Raw genomic sequence first — 20,191 nt, 5'->3', positions numbered from 1 at the left:
CAGTTGACTTCCCAATGTACTGCAGTCTGGCTTCTGCTCTTACCATATCCCACTAATATTGCTCATTCTACTGATCTTACTAAGGTCACCAATGACTAGTTGACACTTCAATTCTTATTTTATTTGCCATTCATCCTTGGCCCTCAGAGATTCCCAGCTAGAAGGAAAATGGAGACCTCAGTCCAACAACCACAAGAAACTGAATTCTGTCAACAAGAATCAATTTGGAAGCAGATTTTTCCTAACAAAAACTCAGCTGACACCTTGATTTCCATCTGTGATACCCAGAGCAGAGAAGCCAGCCATGCTGTGCCAGACTCTTCACTTACAGAACTATGAGTTAATGAATCAGTGTTGTTTTAAGCCATTAAGCTCATGGTAATTTGTTACACCACAGTAGAGAACTTTTTTTTTTAAAGACACTGCTTTCCTATTTCTTCACTTGTCCCTAAATAAGGAATCTCAATCACCTGCCCTCTAAAAACAGTTTTCCCAGGGTTTTCTTAATTCTACACATGCTCCCTGGGCAATGTTATCTGTTCATACACTTTAGCTTTCTAGATCAGATCTTTTTGTTAAGCTTCAAAACACTATTTTTAAATTTTTTTTTTATTTTAATATTTTTATTGTAAAAAAACTAGCATACAATCATAGAAACATTCTTGACATACACTCTATACAGGGTGTACAATCAATGGCTCACAATATTATGATATAGCTGTGTATTCATCATCATGATCATTTTTAGAACATTTGCATCACTCCAGAAAAAGAAATAAAAAGAAAAATACCACATATCCTATACCTCTTACCCCTCCCTCTAACTAACCACTGGTATTGCACTCCACCCAATTTTTTTTTTACCACTTATCCCCACCTCCATTGTTTATTTACTATTTTGCTCTTATTTTTTTACTCATCTGTCCATACACTGGATAAAGGGCACATCAGCCACAGGTTTTCACAATCACACAGTCATATTGTAAAAGCTATAAAAGTATATTATCATCTTCAAGAATCAAGGCTACTGAAATACAGTTCAACAATTTCACATATTTTAATACACTAAAAACTAAAAAGGGGTACTTACATAATGCAAAAGAATACCCTCTGGAATAACCTCCTGACTCTGAAAATCTCTCAGCCACCGAAACATTATTTTGTCTCATTTCTCTCTTCCCCCTCTTGGTCAAGAAAGCTTTCTCAATTCCATGATACCATATCCTGGGTCATCTCCAGAAGTCACGTCTCACTTAGGTGTCTGGCAGTAAGTTCACCTCAGAGTTACCTTAGAGAGGCCATATCTGAGCAACAAAAGAGGTTCTCTGGAGGTGACACTTAGGCATAATTATATAAGAAGGCTTAGCTTCTCCTTTTCAGGAATAAGTTTTGTAGGGGTGAGCCCCAGGATCAAGAGCTTGGCCTATTAAATAGATTGATCCCAGTGCTTGCGAGAATATCATGAATTCCCAAGGTGGGGAAATTTAATATTTCTTCCCTTCTCCCTAGTCCCTCAAGGGGGCTTTGCAAATACTTCAAAATTCTCTGCCCAAATTACTCTGCAACATATCAGTGCATCACACAAATCTGTACAAACCAACAAGATCTCGGTTCCTATTCAAGATTCTATGTAATTATGGTGTTCAAATAAACTGACCACACAAGCTAAATTAAATAGTGTGCTACCAAAAAAATATGAATTGTATATCAAATAAACAGCTCTTCCTTTCTTTGGTCTCACACAGAAGTTAAAGTTTTAAAATATAGACCATATCATCCTTTACCTGTATTCTGATTTACCTTATTCCTATCCAGATCAACTTCATTCTTATCTCTAGTTGAACTCTGATCACTTTTTCAACTTTTTTAACAGTTGCTGTATGAGGTAATGCCAACTTTCATAGTTTCAGAGCTCTAACTCTGAGTCTCAGGTGTCACACAATACACGAAGTTCCAGGGAACAACCAGATTATACACAAATAGCTCAGTGTCTCAGAACTTAGAAATAACAGTTACAACTCTGGAATAGATGTGACTGCTTTAAAAGCTTAAAATCTAGGAACCTTTACTTTAGTCCTTAACCTTATAATCTATGTTCTCAATTTCAGTTCTCTGAGTTAGTACATAATAGTTAATCCATATGAATGAGTCATGATAATATTTATCTTTTTGTTTCTGATATTTTATTCAACATACTGTCCTCAAGGTTCATTCACCTAGTTGCATGCCTCACAACTCCATTTCTTCTTGCAGCCACTCAGAAGTCCCTTGTATGTGTATACCACAGTTCCCCCTTCCATTCCTTAGTCAATGTACCCTTGGGCCACCTCCATCCATTGCAAATCAGAACACTGCCACCATAAATACCAGTGCAAATGTCTATTCATGTCCCCACTCCCAGTTCCTCCAAGTATACACCTAGCAAGGGGATTGCAGGATCATAGAGCAAACCCACCTCCAGCTTCCTATGGAGCCACCACACAGCCCTCCAGAAGGGCTACACCACTCTGCTTCTCTACCAAGTGAATAGGTATGTATATCTCTCTCTTCACATTTTCTCCAGCACTTGTATCTCTCAGCTCATTTTTCAACATTCATATTCACATAAACAATCCAACCTAAGTAAAAAATTAATGGTTCCCAGTTTAATCATATAGCCATGTGATTAATTCATCACCCGAATCTATATATTCTGCAAAGAATACCATACCCTTTCCACATATCCCCCACTTATTGACATTTAGATTTGGAATATTGCCTTTGTCATATTCAATGGAAGCATATTATAATGTCACTGTTAACTACAGACCCTGGTTTGCACTGATTGTATCTGGTGATAACCACCAGATAGTGCTGTGCTATCCATTTCTGATCTTTACAATCAGTCCTGTTGAACAGTCTTCCAACACTAAATGCCCACAGTACTAAATGCCCAATCTCTACCCTTTTTCTATCTCCTAATAACCTGTGTTCTTAACTTTAACTCTCAAAGTTCACTCATTAATGTTAGTTCATATTAGTAAGGCCATACAGTATTTGTTCTTTTCTTTCTGGCTAATTTCACTCAGCATAATGTCCTCACCAAACCACTATTTAACAACTTCTCTGAGGAACCCACAAGAACCTCCTCTCCCACAAATATGCTTGTGCACTTATTCTTGGTTTACCTAACCTATTTAATGGCATCATTATCCATTTAGTCACTCAAATGAGGAATCTGGACAAGATTCTGCCCTTTTCTTTCTCCCTTGCTGAAGGACAAGTCCAACTGGTCACTAAGATTTGTTAATCCTGCCTCCTAAATTTCTGCTAGCCAACCCTTCCTCTTTATTCACAGTCAATATAATATTGTACCTGAACTATGGCAGTAATCTCCTAATGCCTTTCATTTAATACCCATTCAGTGTGGCCTTCATACTACTAAAGCCTGAGTAATCACATAGTTTTACTATGTTATCCCCCCTCCTAAAACTCTTTAATGACTGTCCCCTTGTCTAGAGGATAAAACATAAACTTACCTCTTCTACTCTTCTTTCCCAGCATATCAAACTACTAGAGGTTACCGAAAGGACCATGCTATTCTACTGCCATGCCTCTGCGCATATAATTCCCTCATCTGAAATACCTTTCTACCTCTCGGTAACCTACTCCTACTTAACCATTAGAACCCAACTTAAATATTACCTCTTTGAAGCTTCCTTGGCCATTTGAACAGAGTTGCCCATTCCCTCCTTTATACATCTCTGTATATATGCATATCTGTATTACAGTATTCATCATATTTAAGTATAATTATTCATTTACACATCTGTCTTTCCTAGAATAGCTCAAAGGCTGGGGCTGTGTACATCTCTGTAACACAGGCACTGGGCCAGAAACATAGAGATGCTAAATCAATTTTTTTTTACCAAATCAGAGAACAAGATATCTTTTATTCCAATTTACAGAAGCTGAGAGCACTTCTTTCAGTTAACATTAGATGAAGAGAAATTCTCTTGTCATTTAAATGTATTTCAAAACACTACTTTTAATGATACAAGGTTTAGGATAATTAATTTACCTTATTGAAAGACACATAATTTGTTTCCAAGTTGTCATTATTTTTCAAACTGTTTCAAGACACATTTCTAAAAAGCAATCACTTGGTTAAAAGACATAAACATTGTTTTTGATACATATTAACAAATTGTTTAAGAAAGGTTGCAGCTTATACTTCCTTCAGAAATGTACTTCTAATATAAAAACAATGTATGAATAATGTATACAATAAAGAATAATACAGCTTCTGTTCTGCTTATAAGAAGGTAAAAAAATCTTTACTGTTTTGATATGCCAATAAGATTAAGTCTCTTTAAGTATCCTAATATATTTAATACTTTCATGTGATAATGAAAGTGAAATTTATATACTTGGAGCTGATGTTTATTTGCTAAGGAGATTCTATTTCAAGCTACGACATTATATATGTATATATATGTATATTTGATTAGAGACATAAAAGTGTCTCTTTTTTTTTTTGCCATTGAATTTAATCTAAAAACTGGGTAGAGACCTTTTATTTTACAATCAAACTACTGTAAGCTGTACCTTTTTTGTTGCCTAATTATGTTGCCCACCCCCATTAAAATTCTAAGGTTCTTGAGGGCAGGCACTGCAACTTATGCTTTTGTTCTTCCTCATAGTCTGGGAGAATATCTTGCATAGTTTAGGAATAATAACCTAAGCTAACATTTATGTAGCATTTAGCAAGTGCTATATATAATGTTAAATGCTTTCCATACTTAATACTTGCAATAAATCTATTAAGTAAATACTGTTATGTCCCTACTTGCAGATGACAAAAAAAAGAAACTCACAAAATCACAAAGTTAGTAAATGGCAGAACTAGGACCTGATTTCAGGTCTCTGACTCCACAGCTATCTTTTGGTAGTGACTGATATAAGCAGGTCTTTTTGTCCTAATTTATACATATGGAAATTTTAGGCTTCAAAGGTGTGAAAATAGGGCAAATTATGGTTCAGCAACATTTTTTTCTTCCACTGATACAAAGTGTCTATGTAATAACCTTTGCCTGAAAACCAGAGCAAAGCTCAACCAAAGGATTCCAAATTTCACCTGTGAACTGGACCCAGTCCCACTGCCCCACAGCTTGATTGTCTGCAGAGGGTCAATCACCAAAAGAACTGATTTTATTCCTCAGGGACATATTGATCATGGCTGATCCAGCCTCTCTTAAAAAAAACTTTTCTTTTCCACAATCCTTGACTTAACAGGCAACAGTTAATAAGTATAGTACAAACTGATGAATCACAGGGATCATCAGAACAAACCAAAAAGGGCAATAATCAATCTGTCTATCCAGGTAGCCTTAGATCCTAGTAGGTTTGTAGCCAAGTAGTGTTGATGTGATGTCAGTGCCTTACATTCACAGGATTTTAGACTTTACAAAACTCCATATTTATTTTCTCATTTGATGTTAACAGCTCTCTGAAATAGGTAGACAGCATTTGCAGGTCCCTCACATACTGTTGTGCAGATTGTACAATGCATTAGAAAGCTGGCAAAGAAGGCTAGTGAGACTGAAATCTAGCCCACGTTATGTTCAGCAACAGGTAATAGCAATACCTAGGATCCCCACTTTAAGGATGTAGAAACTAGTCTCAGAGATGTTACAAGAAACAGCTAATAAGTGATAGACCCAAGATTAGAAATCAAATCTTGTAACTTGCTAGCAAGTATGCTCTTTCAACTACACAGCACATCTCCCATGTGTTTAATTTAATGTAAGCTATCTCTGTCTCCTCATGTGGCAGACTGGCATTCTCAGCACCTTGTTCCAGTCAGCTAGACCAAAGTTCAGAGCAATCTGGTGTAGCTATATCCTAAAGCCATAGCTGTTCTCTTCTTGAGAGAGCTAAGAAACGGATATGTGTGCTAACTGTCCCTAGAAGGATATTTTAGATGGATCTCTACCAGTTTTTTGGAAAAAAAAAATTAGATCACCTGCCCTAAAACTAATAGACCATGATATCATCACAGTAGCAAGCAGTCAACATTATTTATATTATAGGAGGTGGTATTTGGAAATAACATGGGATGTGGAATTCAATTTAGACACTGACACTATTACCTACTAGTCCTTGGCAGATAAAAACAATAAATATTTATTGAGTACATAATGTTTGTTATGCCCTGTACTTTATTTACATGATGAATAATCTCATACAACCCTAACTATGTACCTTCATTATCCCCATTTCATAGATGAAGCAACTGAGGCTCTGTGAAGTTGAAGTAACTTGCCCTAGATTACACTGATGAGGAGCAGAGGTGACAGGATTCAAATTGAGCATCTTGCCCTAAAACGCATGTTCTGAATTTCTCAGTCTTTGTTTCCTCTGGCATAAAATGGAGACAACAATAACAACTGTCCTACCTAACTAGCCAGAATTATATGCGTGTGGATGTAAAACAGTAAATATCAATGCATGAAACCAAAGCTAATCCTAACACACAGATGTGCTTGTCTAGCAGGTCTCCTTTCCTCTTAATGCCAAGGAGTCAAATGCTTTACTTTAAGCCCATGCCTCTTCTAGTAACAATGATCTTGCTATCCAGACATTTCTTATCTCACCTCTGCTTTTATCCTTCATATACACGCAATAAAAGCAGAAATACAGAGGAACATAGCCTTAACTGCCCTTAGAGTACAGATTTTTTTTTTCTTTTTGTCTATTTAGCTGCTGCTGCTGCTGGTGGTGATGATGATGATGATATACCAACTAGCATTACCTGAGCATATAGTTTATATAGGATCTGGAGAAGCACTTTACATGTCTTACCAGTTAATCCTCATAATAATCCTAAAAATAGAAGCCACCATTCCTCCCCCCACCACCCTCACACACACATACACACACACACACACATACACACACCTGATCACCTAGAACAAGCTCTACTCAAATTGTTATGTTTCTGTTGTAAGCACAGGCCTGGCTCCTCTTAGTGTTCCAGAGTTCACTCCATCTCCCAAGAAGAGACCTCCACTCAAAACTCTTCACCTCAATCCATCAGAGCTTCTTAGAGACTGAAGTCTCATTTAGTCTTTTCATTCAGAAAAACTCTCTGAAAGGAAAAAGCTGAAAGAAAGAAAATATTTCCTCTTGTTTTTTAAAATAAGAAGCCCTCAGGCATCCCTTTGAGAGGTCCCAATCTGCTCCAACAATGGACTCTCCAAGGAAGAGAGCAGGAGGAAAAAATTTATCAGTCCTTTCAAGGGAAGACCACTGTTTTGCCTCTTCTCTAAAGTGGCCTTTCATTGCAATTTGTACTGTAGATTGCAAAGAAGGTTTATATGCATAAATCTGAAAATTCATTCATTCAACAAATATTTATTGATTACATATTATGTGGTTGGCTCCCAACATTCACTATTCTTCCTCCCATCAGTCTAAATGCATGATCAAAAATATTCAAGACTAGTAAACAAGAAAGATGAGATCTTTCTACAATTGGAAGGAGGGTTGAAAAGAGATTAGAATAAGTGCTACAAAGAACAAAAAGATGGCGTGATTAAACAAATCTAGTAGTATATTTAGATTAGCTGGTTACAAAAGGATTCTTTGAGGAGGTGATATAGCAGCTGACACTTGAATTAAAACAAGGAACCATACATGTGAAGACTGGTGGTAGAGGATACAGAGAGAATGCTAATACAAAGGCCCTAATGCAGGAATAAGCCTGTAGAGGCGATGTTTTTCTGTGACAAGCCATTCAATAAATATTTTAGGCCTTACAGTTCACACAATATCTCCAGTGACATGTTCTTCTTTTTGTTCTAGTTGTTGTTTTCAATCCTTTAAAAAATGCAAAAAAACATTCTTAGTTCCTTGGAAGTAGGAAATCACGCAAAAATTTGGCCCTCATGCCTTAGTTTTCTGACTTCTGCTTTACAGGAACATCTATTCAACTGCAGCTTCTCAAGTGAATAAGAAGAAAAGGGGTACAAGATGAGGGCTGAAAAGTAGTCAAGAACCTTTCAGGCACATTAAGATTTGGGACTTTTTTTCTGTGTGTGAGCAGTTAAATGATCTGATATATGCTCTAAAAGGATCACAATTGCTCCATGTGAAGAAGTGACCATGGTGGGTAAAAGAGTAGAAACAAAGCGAAGAAGTGACTGTCGTGGGAGAAAGAGTAGAAACAAAGAGACAGTTGGTTAGGAAGCCTGCTATCCAGCGAGGACAGAAAGAACAGGACAAGAGTACTGGTGTAAAAAAGGAAAGAACTAAACAAGAATTGAACTGAATATCTTCAGTGAAAGCTATGTTTATCACTGATTAATAAAATCATGGCAGAATTCTCAAACTTTTACTTTAAATCAAGAGAGGTATAAAGAGCTTAAATTGAGTTACAAATGACATTGTTTATTTGATTCACGGGAAAATCTTGGATAGTCAAATTTTTAACATTTTGACATGTTTAATCTACAGATATCTGACTTTCAGAAAGATCATGTTTTCCTCTCTCCTAGAGAAATTATTCATATTTTTTCATCTGGTTCCAACGCACATTATTTTTCACCCTTCCATCTAAATGTATGATAAAGTATACTCAAAATGCTCCTCTAATTTCAGAGTACACTGTGGTCAACCAAAAGATAACTGTTTACTCTTTAAAATCCGAGAAACTCCTAACATCCCTTGGTAACACACCCCTCTTCTCACACCATCTAAAATGAAAAGAAACTCATTTTCTTGTTGTTCCTTTAATAAAATAACAGACACATACATAATGAGATTCAAATGATGGCAACCTTTAAGTACCAGGGAGATGAGATGGAAGGTATTATTGGTTGGCTTCCTTAGAAACAGACTTTGAGAAGATTTGCATGCAAATTACTTATTGGGGAGGGGCATATCTGCCAAATACATCTGCAATGAAATGAAGGCAGGAAAAGTCAGAAGGAGACATTGACCCTCAATATGGTGGCAACTGAATCTTCAGCTGATCTTGCAATGAGCTCTAGAGCTGGATCTCTCAGACTTCTCTCCAAATCAGGCAAGGAAACTGAATCTTTGCATATCTGCATTAACCAGTCATCTAGGAGTATAATCTTGGTTGAGGCAGTTCCCCACATTCTAAGGCAATGTCCAGCAAGAAACAAAGCTTAAAGCAATCAGCAGCTAGTATTCCCAGCAGTTGACAGTAGGTACATCAGCCATGAAGAGGGGATCTGGAGCATTATAGTATCCATTACAGAAGAATACTCAGGATTTCTCATATAGTCATTTTCATTGTTTAATGTTTACTATGACATATAGTATTTTCTCATGGACATATATTATTTTTATTAAAAGTAAAGAGTCTTCATGATCAAATGTTTGGGGATATATATATTTAAATACTGCTAAAAAGTAACTCAAGTGCCATTTTAACTGTGAACCTTTATCTGACTGGTCTCTACCTTCATCCCTTCAAATGTAAAAGGTCTCCTGTCTCCAGTTTCCTTCAGAGGGTACAAAGGAATGTTCCATAGCATGCCTGCATTAGTTTATTACTTGACATGTCTGTCAAGTAATCACTTACAGTCTATTCAAGACACTGGCAAAACAATGTTGAGCAAGACACAATCACTTCATCTCTTATGAATATTATTTTTAGTGGGTGAAAGACTTTAATCCCATGATAAATTATTTCATAGCAATTTTGATAAAATGCTATGCAGCCAGAAACAACAAAAGAAAAAAAGATAAATTAGAATTTATCAAAATTTAAAATTTTTGTACAAAAGACATAAGCAGGAAAGTGAAAAGACAGCCTGCTGAAAAGGAGAAAATTGCTGCAAATCATATATCTAGTAAGGGCTTAATATCTAGAATATATAAAGAATTCCTACAACTCAGCAACAAAAAGACAAACAATGTAATTTAAAAATAGGCAAAGGATTTGCATAGACATTTCTCCAAAGAAGATATACAAATAGCCAATAAACAATGAAAACATCCTCAACATCATTAGTCACCAAGGAAATACAAACCAAAACCACAATTAGATAACCATCTAATACCCAGTAGAACGGCTATTATTTAAGTAGAAAAACAGAAAATGTTGGTGAGGCTACACAGAAATTGGAACCCTATACACTGTTGGTGGAAATCTAAAATGGTGCAGCTGCTGTGGAAAACTAGGTATATACCCCAAAGTAATTGAAAGCAGGAGCTCAAACAGATACTTGTACATCAATGTAATGTCAGTATTATTCACAATAGACAAAGTGTGGAAACAACGCAAGTATCTAACAACAGATGAACGGATAAACAAGATATGCCAAATCCATGCAACAGAATAGTATTTAGCTGCAAAAATGAAGTTTCATGAATGTAATTAACATAAATGAATTGCATACTTGAAGATGTTTTGGGTTGCTAATACAGCCAGAATGCGATATACCAGAAATGGATCGGATTTTACAAAGGTAGTGTAAGGACTCCATTTTGCAAGCAAGTCACATTGTCACGTACATGACCTGGACAGATATTAAAAGTTAAAGAAAGTAAAACATCCCCTCCCCTAATAACCAAATCTGACAAGATCTGCTAAAATTCCACTATAACCAAATTCCACAAGACATTAAACTTTATGAGCCTTTCCCTGGACATATGTGCACACATCTCTCTCTAGGCCTTGGGAGGAGTGCACACTTTCATCTCCCAACTAGTTGTCAGTGGGAAAGAGCTTCCTTCTGTCTGAAGGCCCCTAATTAAACTCATAGGTAATCTTCTGTCTAGCATGTTCTTTGGTCTCTGGCATGGGCTGGGCTGAAACAGAGGATTTATTAAGCTATAAATTATAATTATAAGGCCAAAAGAATTAATTTGGAAAATGTCCAAATTAAGGCACCAACAAGAAGATACCTTCACTCAAGAAAGGCTGATCATGCCCAAAGTTTCTCTGTCACATGGGAAGGCACACAGGGACATCTGCTGTCCTCTCCAGGACTCTAATTTAGAAGATATCTTTCAGCTCATGTGGGCCTTTTGGCATTTCCAGGGGCAGTTTCTTTCTGCAGCTCTAAACACCCTTTTCTAGGCGTTTACTCTCTGAATCTACTCTGAGCTCTTTCTCTTTTTGGGAGCTCCTTTAAGGACTTTGGTAAACTAATTAAGACCTACCACAAAAAACGGGAAATTTAATGTTGTATATGTTACCACAATAAAAACTTAAAGTTTAAGTTTGGGTAACTGAATTGTAAATTCTTAGTTGTGTATTATGAATTCAAGTCACTGAAGGGAGGAGTCACGGAAATGTACCACTGTAAATAAAATGGTATTGGCATGTCACAGGCTGCATGATCTCAGCGTGAGTCACAGTAGATTACAGTGTTCTAGTTGATGATGGGCTGATTTCTTTGTAATATCATTTTTGAGTTAAATTCATTTGAGGAATATTTCATAATTAAAAGAATAAAATGGATAGATGTTAAAGATTGACATGGTATAATCTAGGAATGCCTACAGTGTATAATAATAATGAAATGTACAATGTACAAATTTTAAAAATGTTTTTGCATGAGGAAGAACAAAGGAATGTCATTATTGCAGGGTGCTGAAAACAGATGATAATTAATACTTTAAAATGTCACCTTATGTGTGAGACTAAAGCAAAAAATGTTTATTTGTTACAAAATTTATATTTTGACTAGAGCATTTCCTAATATAACTCATGTAGATAGTTTGATTGAACGTCATAAGTACTTGGAATTTCAGGTAGGACATGAGATTTTGCTGGTTTGTCCAGAGTGATGCCCCGATAAATCCCAGAGTGATTTGATCACTGAGTGGAAAAGTATTTGCAAGCCCCCTTCGGGGAATGGTGAGAGTGGGGAGAAATTCAACTTCCCCAAGTTGAATTCTTGATATTCTCACAAGCAGTGTGGATAACCAAAGCTATAGGCTGAACCCCCAGTCTTGGGGTTTGTTCATATGAAACTTAACCCCATAAAGGATAGGTCAAGTCTACTTAAAATTTAGGCCTAAGAGTCACCCCAAGGAGAGCCTCTTTTGTTGCTCAGATGTGGCCTCTCTCTCCAACCAACATGATGAGCAGTCTCACCACCCTCCCCCTCTCTGCATGGGACATGACTCCCAGGGGTGTGGACCTTCCTGGCAATGTGGGACAGAAATCCTGGAATCAGCTGAGACTCAGCATCAAGGGACTGAGAAAAACCCTAGAATGAGCTGAGAATTAACATCAAGGGATTGAGAGAACCTTCTCGACCAAAGGGGGAAGAGTGAAATGAGACTAAGTGTCAATGGCTGAGAGATTCCAAACAGAGTTGAGAGGTTATCCTGGAGGTTATTCTTATGCATTAAGTAGATATCACCTTGTTGTTCAAGATGTAGCAGAGAAGCTGGAGGGAACTGCCTGAAAATGTAGAGCTGTGTTCCAGTAGCCATGTTTCTTGATGATGATTGAACAATGATATAGCTTTCACAATGAGACTCTGTGATTGTGAAAACCTTGTGTCTGATGCTCCTTTTAGCTACTATATCAACAGAAGAGTAGAACATATGGAATAAAAATAAATAATAGAGGGAACAAATGTTAAAATAAATTTAGTTTGAAATGCTAGTGGTGAATGAAAGCGAGGGGTAAGGGGTATGGTAGGTATAATCTTTTTTTTCTCTATTATCATCTTCTTTTTCTCTTGTCTTTTTCTTTTTCTAAATCGATGCAAATGTTCTAAGAAATGATGAATATGCAACTATGTGATGATATTAAGAATTACTGATTGTATAAGTAGAATGGAATGATATCTTATGTTTTGTTTGTTAATTTTTTTAATTAATAAAAAAAGTTAAAAAATAAAATAAAGAATAAAACATTTCATTGAAAAAAAGATAAAGTTTAAGTTAATTCTTATAACATGGATGAACGTTGAAATCATTAGGTTGAATGAAATAAGCCAGACCCAAAAGGACAATATTGCATGATTCCATTATATGAAATATCTAGAATAAGCAAATTCATGAAGACAAAAAGTAGATTAGAGTTTACCTGGGCTTGAGGGGAGTGAACAAATGAGTTATTGCTTAGTGGGTGCAGGGTTTCTATTTGGGATGATGAAAGAGTTTTGGTGATGGATGGTGATGAAAGTCACACAACAATGTGAATGACATACCACTGAAATATACACCTAAAAATTGCTAAAATAATTTCTGTCATATATATATATTATATATATATATTTTTAGATGAGATATAATTTTTTTTCTTTTTCTTTTCTTTTCATGAGCAGGCACCGGGAAATGAACCTGGGTCTCTGGCATGGCAGGCAAGAATTCTGCCACTGAGCCACCATTACATCACCCTGCTATATATATTTTAATGTTACATATAAAATCTATATATTTAAGGCTATAAAGAAATACTACATACTATGAAACCATATGATGGTGTGTCCTAGATTGGGGGAGGGGGGATGAGTCAGAGTGTTTTCTTGAGTAAACTAGCTGAGCCTTTAAAGAACAAAAGGATAAGGTGCAGCAGTATATTCCATGCGAAAGGAATGCCATGCTTACTATTTCTGCAGACTCTGAAGGAGAAGGAGACAGTACATTCAATGAATTAAAAATAAACCCAGCAGCCAGAATGCTAGAGTTCAGAACTCAATTGCAGGAAAGGAGGAATGCACTGTGACACTGGTAAGATAAGCAAGGGAAATACAGAGCCATTAGAAGTAGGTTAGTTCTTCACTTTTTTTTTTAACTTTTTACATTGAAATTATTTCAGAATTACAAAAATGTTATCAAAATATCACCATACACTTTTGTTCTAGTTTGCTAGCTGCCGGAATGCCATATACAAGAAATGGAATGGCTTTTAAAAAGAGGAATTTATAAGTTGCTAGTTTACTGTTCTAAGCACAAGAAAATGTCCCAATCAAAACAAGTCTATAGAAATGTCCAATCTAAGGCATCCCAGGAAAGATACCTTGGTTCAAGAAGGCCAATGAACTTCAAGGTTTCTCTCTCAAGTGGAAGGGCACATGGTGAACACAGTCAGAGTTTCTCTCTCATCTGAAAAGGCACATGGTGAACACAGCGTCATCTGCTAGCTTCTTCTCCTGACTTCCTGTATCATGAAGCTCCCTGGGAGGCATTTTCCTTCTTCACCTCCAACGGTCACTGGCTGGCAAACTCTGCTTCTCGTAGCTATGTTGTTCTGCTCTGCTCTCTCTAAATCTCTTTCTTGCTCCAAAATGTTTCCTCTTTTATAGGACTCCAAAAACTTATTAAGACCCACCAAAATGGGTGGAGACATGTCGTCACCTAATCCAGCTTAACAACCACTCTTGATTAAATCACATCTCCAGGGAGATGAGCTGATTACAGTTTCAAACATACAATATTGAATAGGGGTTATTCTGCCTTTATGAAATGGGATTTAGATTAAAACATGGCTTTTCTAGGGGACATACATCCATTCAAACCAGCACAACTTTTCTCCCATTTTCTCCAAATGTTATCTTATTTGAACAAAGTATAATTATCAAAATCAGGACGTTACCATCAATACTATTATTTAATCTACAGGCCTTATTTTAGCAATTGTTCTACTAATCTTCCTGCCAGAATCCGATCCAGGATCACACACTGCATTTAGCTGTCATGTCCCCTTAGTCTCCATTCATCTGGGAGGGTTTCTCAGTCTTTGTCTTTCATGACCTTTACACTTTTGAAAAGCACTGGCCAGTTATTTGGTATAACGTCCCTCAATTTTGGTTTATCTGATGTTTCCTTAAGATCAAATTCAAGTAACGCATTTTGGCAACAATTCCACAGAACTTATATTGTGTCCTTCTCAGTGTATAATATCAGGAGGGACATAATGGTGATTTTTCTCATTTTGATGATGCTAACTTTGATCATTTGGTTACAATAGTGTCTGCTGGATTTCTCCACTGTAAGAGTATTTTTCCCTATTTTCTTAAACATCTTTAGGGAGATACTCTTTGATGATACATGTATTAGTTAGGGTTCTCCAGAGAAACAGAATCAACAGGAAACACTCGTAAATATAAAATTTATATAAGTGTCTCACATAACCATGGGAACACAGAGTCCAAAAGCCACAAGGCAGGCTGTGAAGCTAACGATTCTGATGGAGGGTCTGGACAAACTCCATAGGAGAGGGTTGCTGGCGAAAGCAGAAAGAGAGCCTGCCACTTCTGAATCCTCCTTAAAAGGCTTACAGTGATTAGATTAACCATCATGCATTGCAGAAGACATTCCCCTAGGCTGATGACAAATGGAATCAGCTGTAGATGCAGTTGATGTGATCATGATTTAATTCTATGAAATGTCCTCATCGCAACAGACAGGCCAGCACTTGCCCAACCAGACAAACAGCTATCCACCACTTGGCCAAGTTGACACATAAACCTGACCAAGAAAGTCTACCCCTTGTCAACTTGGCAGCTACACGTATCACCTTAAACCATAACTAATTTCTAAATAAAAAACAATAAAACACGTTTTTTCTTTCACCTAACAATACTCAACTATCCTGCATATAACTGGAATACATTAAATCTCTCCAGAATAGGGTGAAGCCCGTGAGTAGTATTTATTCTTAAACCTGATATCTTACAACATAAATACTATAACATGAACAAAACAGCATTACTTTTCTCGTTTCTGTAACTGATCATGTGGTCATAGCTCATACTTATCACTATCTTCTTCCACTACCCATTCCATGTTTCCTATACCCTTAGCAAACACTTCAGCTGGCCATGCTTCTTTGCCTGGTGGGGTGACCCAAACCTTCATTCCTGAAGTTTCAGAGTCATTGGTAATCCTCCTGGATAGGGTTGTTGCAGTTTTTCCATTGATTTTTTTTTTAATTTTTAAATTTAAAAAGTACATCTATTACAAGAAACAAATACAAACATTCTTAACATACGATCATTCCGTTCTACATGTACAATCAGTAATTCACAATATCATCACATAGTTGCATATTCATCATCATGATCATTTTAGAACACTTGCATCAACTCAGAAAAAGAAATAAAAAGACAACAGAAAAATAAAACAAAAACACACACAAAAAATTATACATACCTTACCCCTTACCCCTCCCTTTCATTGATCACTAGCATTTCACACTAAATTTATTTTAACATTTGTTCTCCTTATTATTTATTTTTATTCCATATGTTCTACTCATCTGTAGACAAGGTAGATAAAAGGAGCATCAGACACAAGGCTTTCACAATCACACAGCCACATTGTGAAAGCTATATCATTATACAATCATCTTCAAGAAACATGGCTACTGGAACACAGCTCTACATGTTCAGGCAGTTCCCTCCAGCCTCTCCATTACATCTTGGATAACAAGGTGATATCTACTTAATGCATAAGAATAACCTCCAGGATAACCTCTCAACTCTGTTTGGAATCTTTCAGCCACTGACGCTTTGTCTCATTTCACTCTTCCCCCTTTTGGTCAAGAAGGTTTTCTCAAACCCTTGATGCTGGGTCTCAACTCATTCTAGAGTTTTTCTCAATCCCTTGATGCTGAGTCTAGCTCATTCTAGGATTTCTGTCCCATGTTGCCAGGAAGGTCCACATCCCTGGGAGGCATGTCCCACATAGACAGGGGGAGGGCGGTGAGTTTGCTTGTTGTGTTGACTGGAGAGAGAGGCCACATCTGAGCAACAAAACGGGTTCTTTGGGGGGTGACTCTTAGGCCTAATTTTAAGTAGGCTTGACTTTTCCTTTGTGGGATTAAGTTTCATATGAACAAACTCCAAGACTAGGGGCTCAGCCTAGAGCTTTGGTTGTCCACACTGCTCGTGAGAATATCAAGAATTCAACTTGGGGAGGTTGAATTTTTCCCCATTCTCACCATTCCCCAAAGGGGACTTTGCAAATACTTTCCCACTCATTGATCAAATCACTCTGGGATTCATCAAGGCATCACTCTGGACAAACCAACAAAATCTCATGTCCTTCCCAAGCTTCCATGTACTTATATTGTTCAACCAACTATTTACATAAGTTATATAAGGAGATACACTAGTCAAAATATAAATTTTGTATCAAATAAACATTTTTTTACTTTAGTCTCACACGTAAGTTGCAATTTTAAAATATTAATTACCATCTATTTTCAGCACCTTGCAGTAATGACATTTCTTTGTTCTTCCTCATGTAAAAACATTTTATAAATTTTTTACACTTAGTCACTATCATTATACACTCTAGGCATTCCTAGATTATACCATCTCAATCTTCATCGTCTATCTTTCTTGGTGATTTCATCTATGCCCCCAGCCCTCTTCCCTCTATCATTCTCACATTCAGCTTCATACAGGGTTTTAAAATAATTGTATTACAGTTAGATAGTATTGTGCTGTCCATTTCTGAGTTTTTATATTCAGTCCTGCTGCACAATCTGCATCCCTTCAGCTCCAGTTATCCAATATCTTTCCCTATTTCTATCTCCTGATGGTCTCTGTTACCACTGAAATATTTCAAGTTTATTCACTAATGTCAGTTCATGCCAGTGAGACCACACAGTATTTGTCCTTTCGTTTTTGGCTAATCTCACTCAGCATGATGTCCTCAAGGTCCATCCATGTTTTTACATAGTTCATAACTTTATTCTGCCTTACAGATGCATAATATTCCATTGTATGTATATGCCACAGTTTGTTTAGCCACCCGTCTGTTGATGGACACTTTGGCTGTTTCCAACTCTTGGTATTTGTAAATAATGCTGCTGTAAACATTGGAGTGCAAATATCCATTTGTGTCCTTGCCCTCATGAACTTTGAGCAGAGACGGCATATAGATGGGTCCTGTTTTTTAATCCATTGTGCCAGACTATGTCTTTTGATTGGGGAGTTTAATCCATTAACATTTAGTGTAATTACTGCATGGGTAGTACTTTCTTCGACCATTTTGCTTTTTGGATTTCATATGTCATATCTAATTTTCCTTCTTTTTACCTTTACTCATAGACTTCGTTTCTACACTCTTCTCCACACCTCTCTCTTCTATCTTTACATATCTGTCTCCAGTGCTCCCTTTAGTATTTCTTGCAGAGCTGGTCTCTTGGTCACAAAGTCTCTCAGTGATTTTTTTCTCTGAAAATGTTTTAATTTCTCCCTCATTTTTGAAGGACAATTTTGCTGGATATAGAATTCTTGGTTGGCAGTTCTTTTCTTTTAATATTTTAAATATTATTACAATTTAAATCATCCCACTGTCTTCTCGCCTCCATGGTTTCTGCTGAGAGATCTATACATAGTCTTATTAGGCTTCCCTTGTATGTGATGGTTTGCATTTCTCTTGCTGCTTTCAAGATTTTCTCTCTTTGACCTCTGACATTCTGATTAGTAAATGTCTTGGAGTATGTCTATTTGGATCTATTCTCTTTGGGGTACGCTGCACTTCTTGGATCTGTAATTTTAAGTCTTTCATAAGAGTTGGGGAATTTTCAGTGATAATTTCCTCAATTAGTTTTTCTCCTCCTTTTCCCTTCTCTTCTCCTTCTGGGATACCCACAATATGCATATTCGTGTACTTCATATTATCATTCAATTCCCTGAGTCCCTGCTCATATTTTTCCATTTTCTCCCCTATATTTTCTTTTTCTTGTCAGATTTCAGATGTTCCATCCTCCAGTTCACTAATCCTATCATCTGCCTCTCAAAATCTACCATTTTAGGTTTCCATTGTTTTATTCATCCCTTCTACCGTGCGTTTCATTCCCATAAGTTCTGTGATTTGTTTTATCAGACTTTCGATTTCTTCCTTTTGTTCATTCCTTGCCTTCTTTATATCCTCCCTCAATTCACTGATTTCGTTTTTTATGAGATTTTCCATGTCTGTTCGTATATTCTGAATTAAATGTTTCAGCTCCTATATCTCATTTGAATTGTTGGTTTGTTCCTTTGACTGGGCCATATCTTCCATCTTCCTAGTATGATTTATTTTTTACTGGCATCTAGGCATTTAATTACCTTAATTAGTTTATTCTGGAGATTGCTTTCACTTCTTTTACCTAGGGTTTTCTTGCTGGATGAATTTGAATGTCTATGTTCTTTGACATTCAGTTTAGCTTTGTCTGGACCTCTAGCTTAGGTTTTGTTTAACAGAGGAGAATTTTTCAGTTCTTGTTTTCTTGTTTCTTGCCCTGCTTGTGCGGTGCCTTTCCCCCCTACACACTTAGGAGGGTCTACTTAGATATTATAGACCCCAGCCAGATTTTCCAAGACCAAACTGGCCTTCTATCAGGAGGAAAGAGTCATCTGCATCAGTTTTTCCTGAGAGTGAGACTCAGCAGGTTGAAAGACTTTCCTGTGAAGTCTCTAGGCTCTGTTTTTCTTATCCTGCCTAGTATGTGGCGCTTGTGTGCTTGCAGGTCCCACCAGCATAAGATGATGTGGTACCTTTAACTTTGGCAGACTCTCCCTGCTGGGGGAGTAGTGGAGACAAAGGAGAGGTTGTATTCTGGTTTTAATGGCTTCAAATTACCAAGCCCTGGTGTCTGAATTCCTTGAGGGAGGGATTCCACCTGAGTTGGGCCTCACCCCTCCCCTGGGGAAGGCACAGGCTCCAGACAAGCCCTCAATGGAGCTTGTTTCTGCCCATGCCTGGGGCAGTTGAAACCTGAGAAGTCCTACCCCTGTATCCAAAGGCAGTCAAGCCTTTGTAAAAACACAGGCACAAAAACCTCTGTTTTTTGTTTTCTTTTTCTATCAGCCTCACCCCCTTGGCACCCGGGCAAAAATGAGCAACCTCCGCTTTGACCAACTTCAGCTGAGCTGGGGGCCTATTTTTAGTAGTCAGAATTTGTTAATTATTTCCACAATTGGCGTTTGGTTGGTTTCAGCCCCTGCTGCTGGTAAAGTCTCTTTTCTTTCCGTCTAGGAAGCAGCCTGTGGGGGAGGGGTGCCAACTGCCGTGGCTTGGGGAACTCACAGCTCTGGGGGGTTCGCAGCTGGTCCAGCTGGTCCAGACTGGGGTACGCTGTGCGTCTGGTCACTGAGGTGGCACCAGGAGCTGTTCTGTATTGTTTCTGGTTATTTAGTAGTTGTTCTGGAGGACGAACTAAAACGCGCACATTGCTAAGCCGCCTCCTGGCATGGATTACATTGATTTTAAT

At 37.3% G+C, this 20,191-nt stretch overlaps 1 protein-coding gene across 15 annotated transcripts in view; it reads right to left on the bottom strand.

Moving 5' to 3' along the window:
* Nucleotides 1–20,191, bottom strand: part of CPEB3 (cytoplasmic polyadenylation element binding protein 3) — a 304,384-nt gene that overhangs the window by 256,355 nt on the left and 27,838 nt on the right. The window contains exon 1 of one of the 15 annotated variants that reach the window (XM_077125437.1): nucleotides 2,456–2,485. The exons of the other annotated variants lie outside the window; for them this stretch is intronic. The gene's annotated coding sequence lies outside the window, so the exon portion shown is untranslated. Of the gene's footprint in view, nucleotides 1–2,455; nucleotides 2,486–20,191 lie in introns of those variants that run through there. 15 annotated transcript variants of the gene reach the window in all.

Source organism: Tamandua tetradactyla, chromosome 13 (genome assembly GCF_023851605.1).
Source record: "Tamandua tetradactyla isolate mTamTet1 chromosome 13, mTamTet1.pri, whole genome shotgun sequence".
In the NCBI taxonomy this organism is placed as follows: Eukaryota; Metazoa; Chordata; class Mammalia; order Pilosa; family Myrmecophagidae; genus Tamandua; species Tamandua tetradactyla.
Note: the sequence above shows the minus strand (reverse complement) of the source record. Positions and strands in the feature narration are given on the sequence as shown.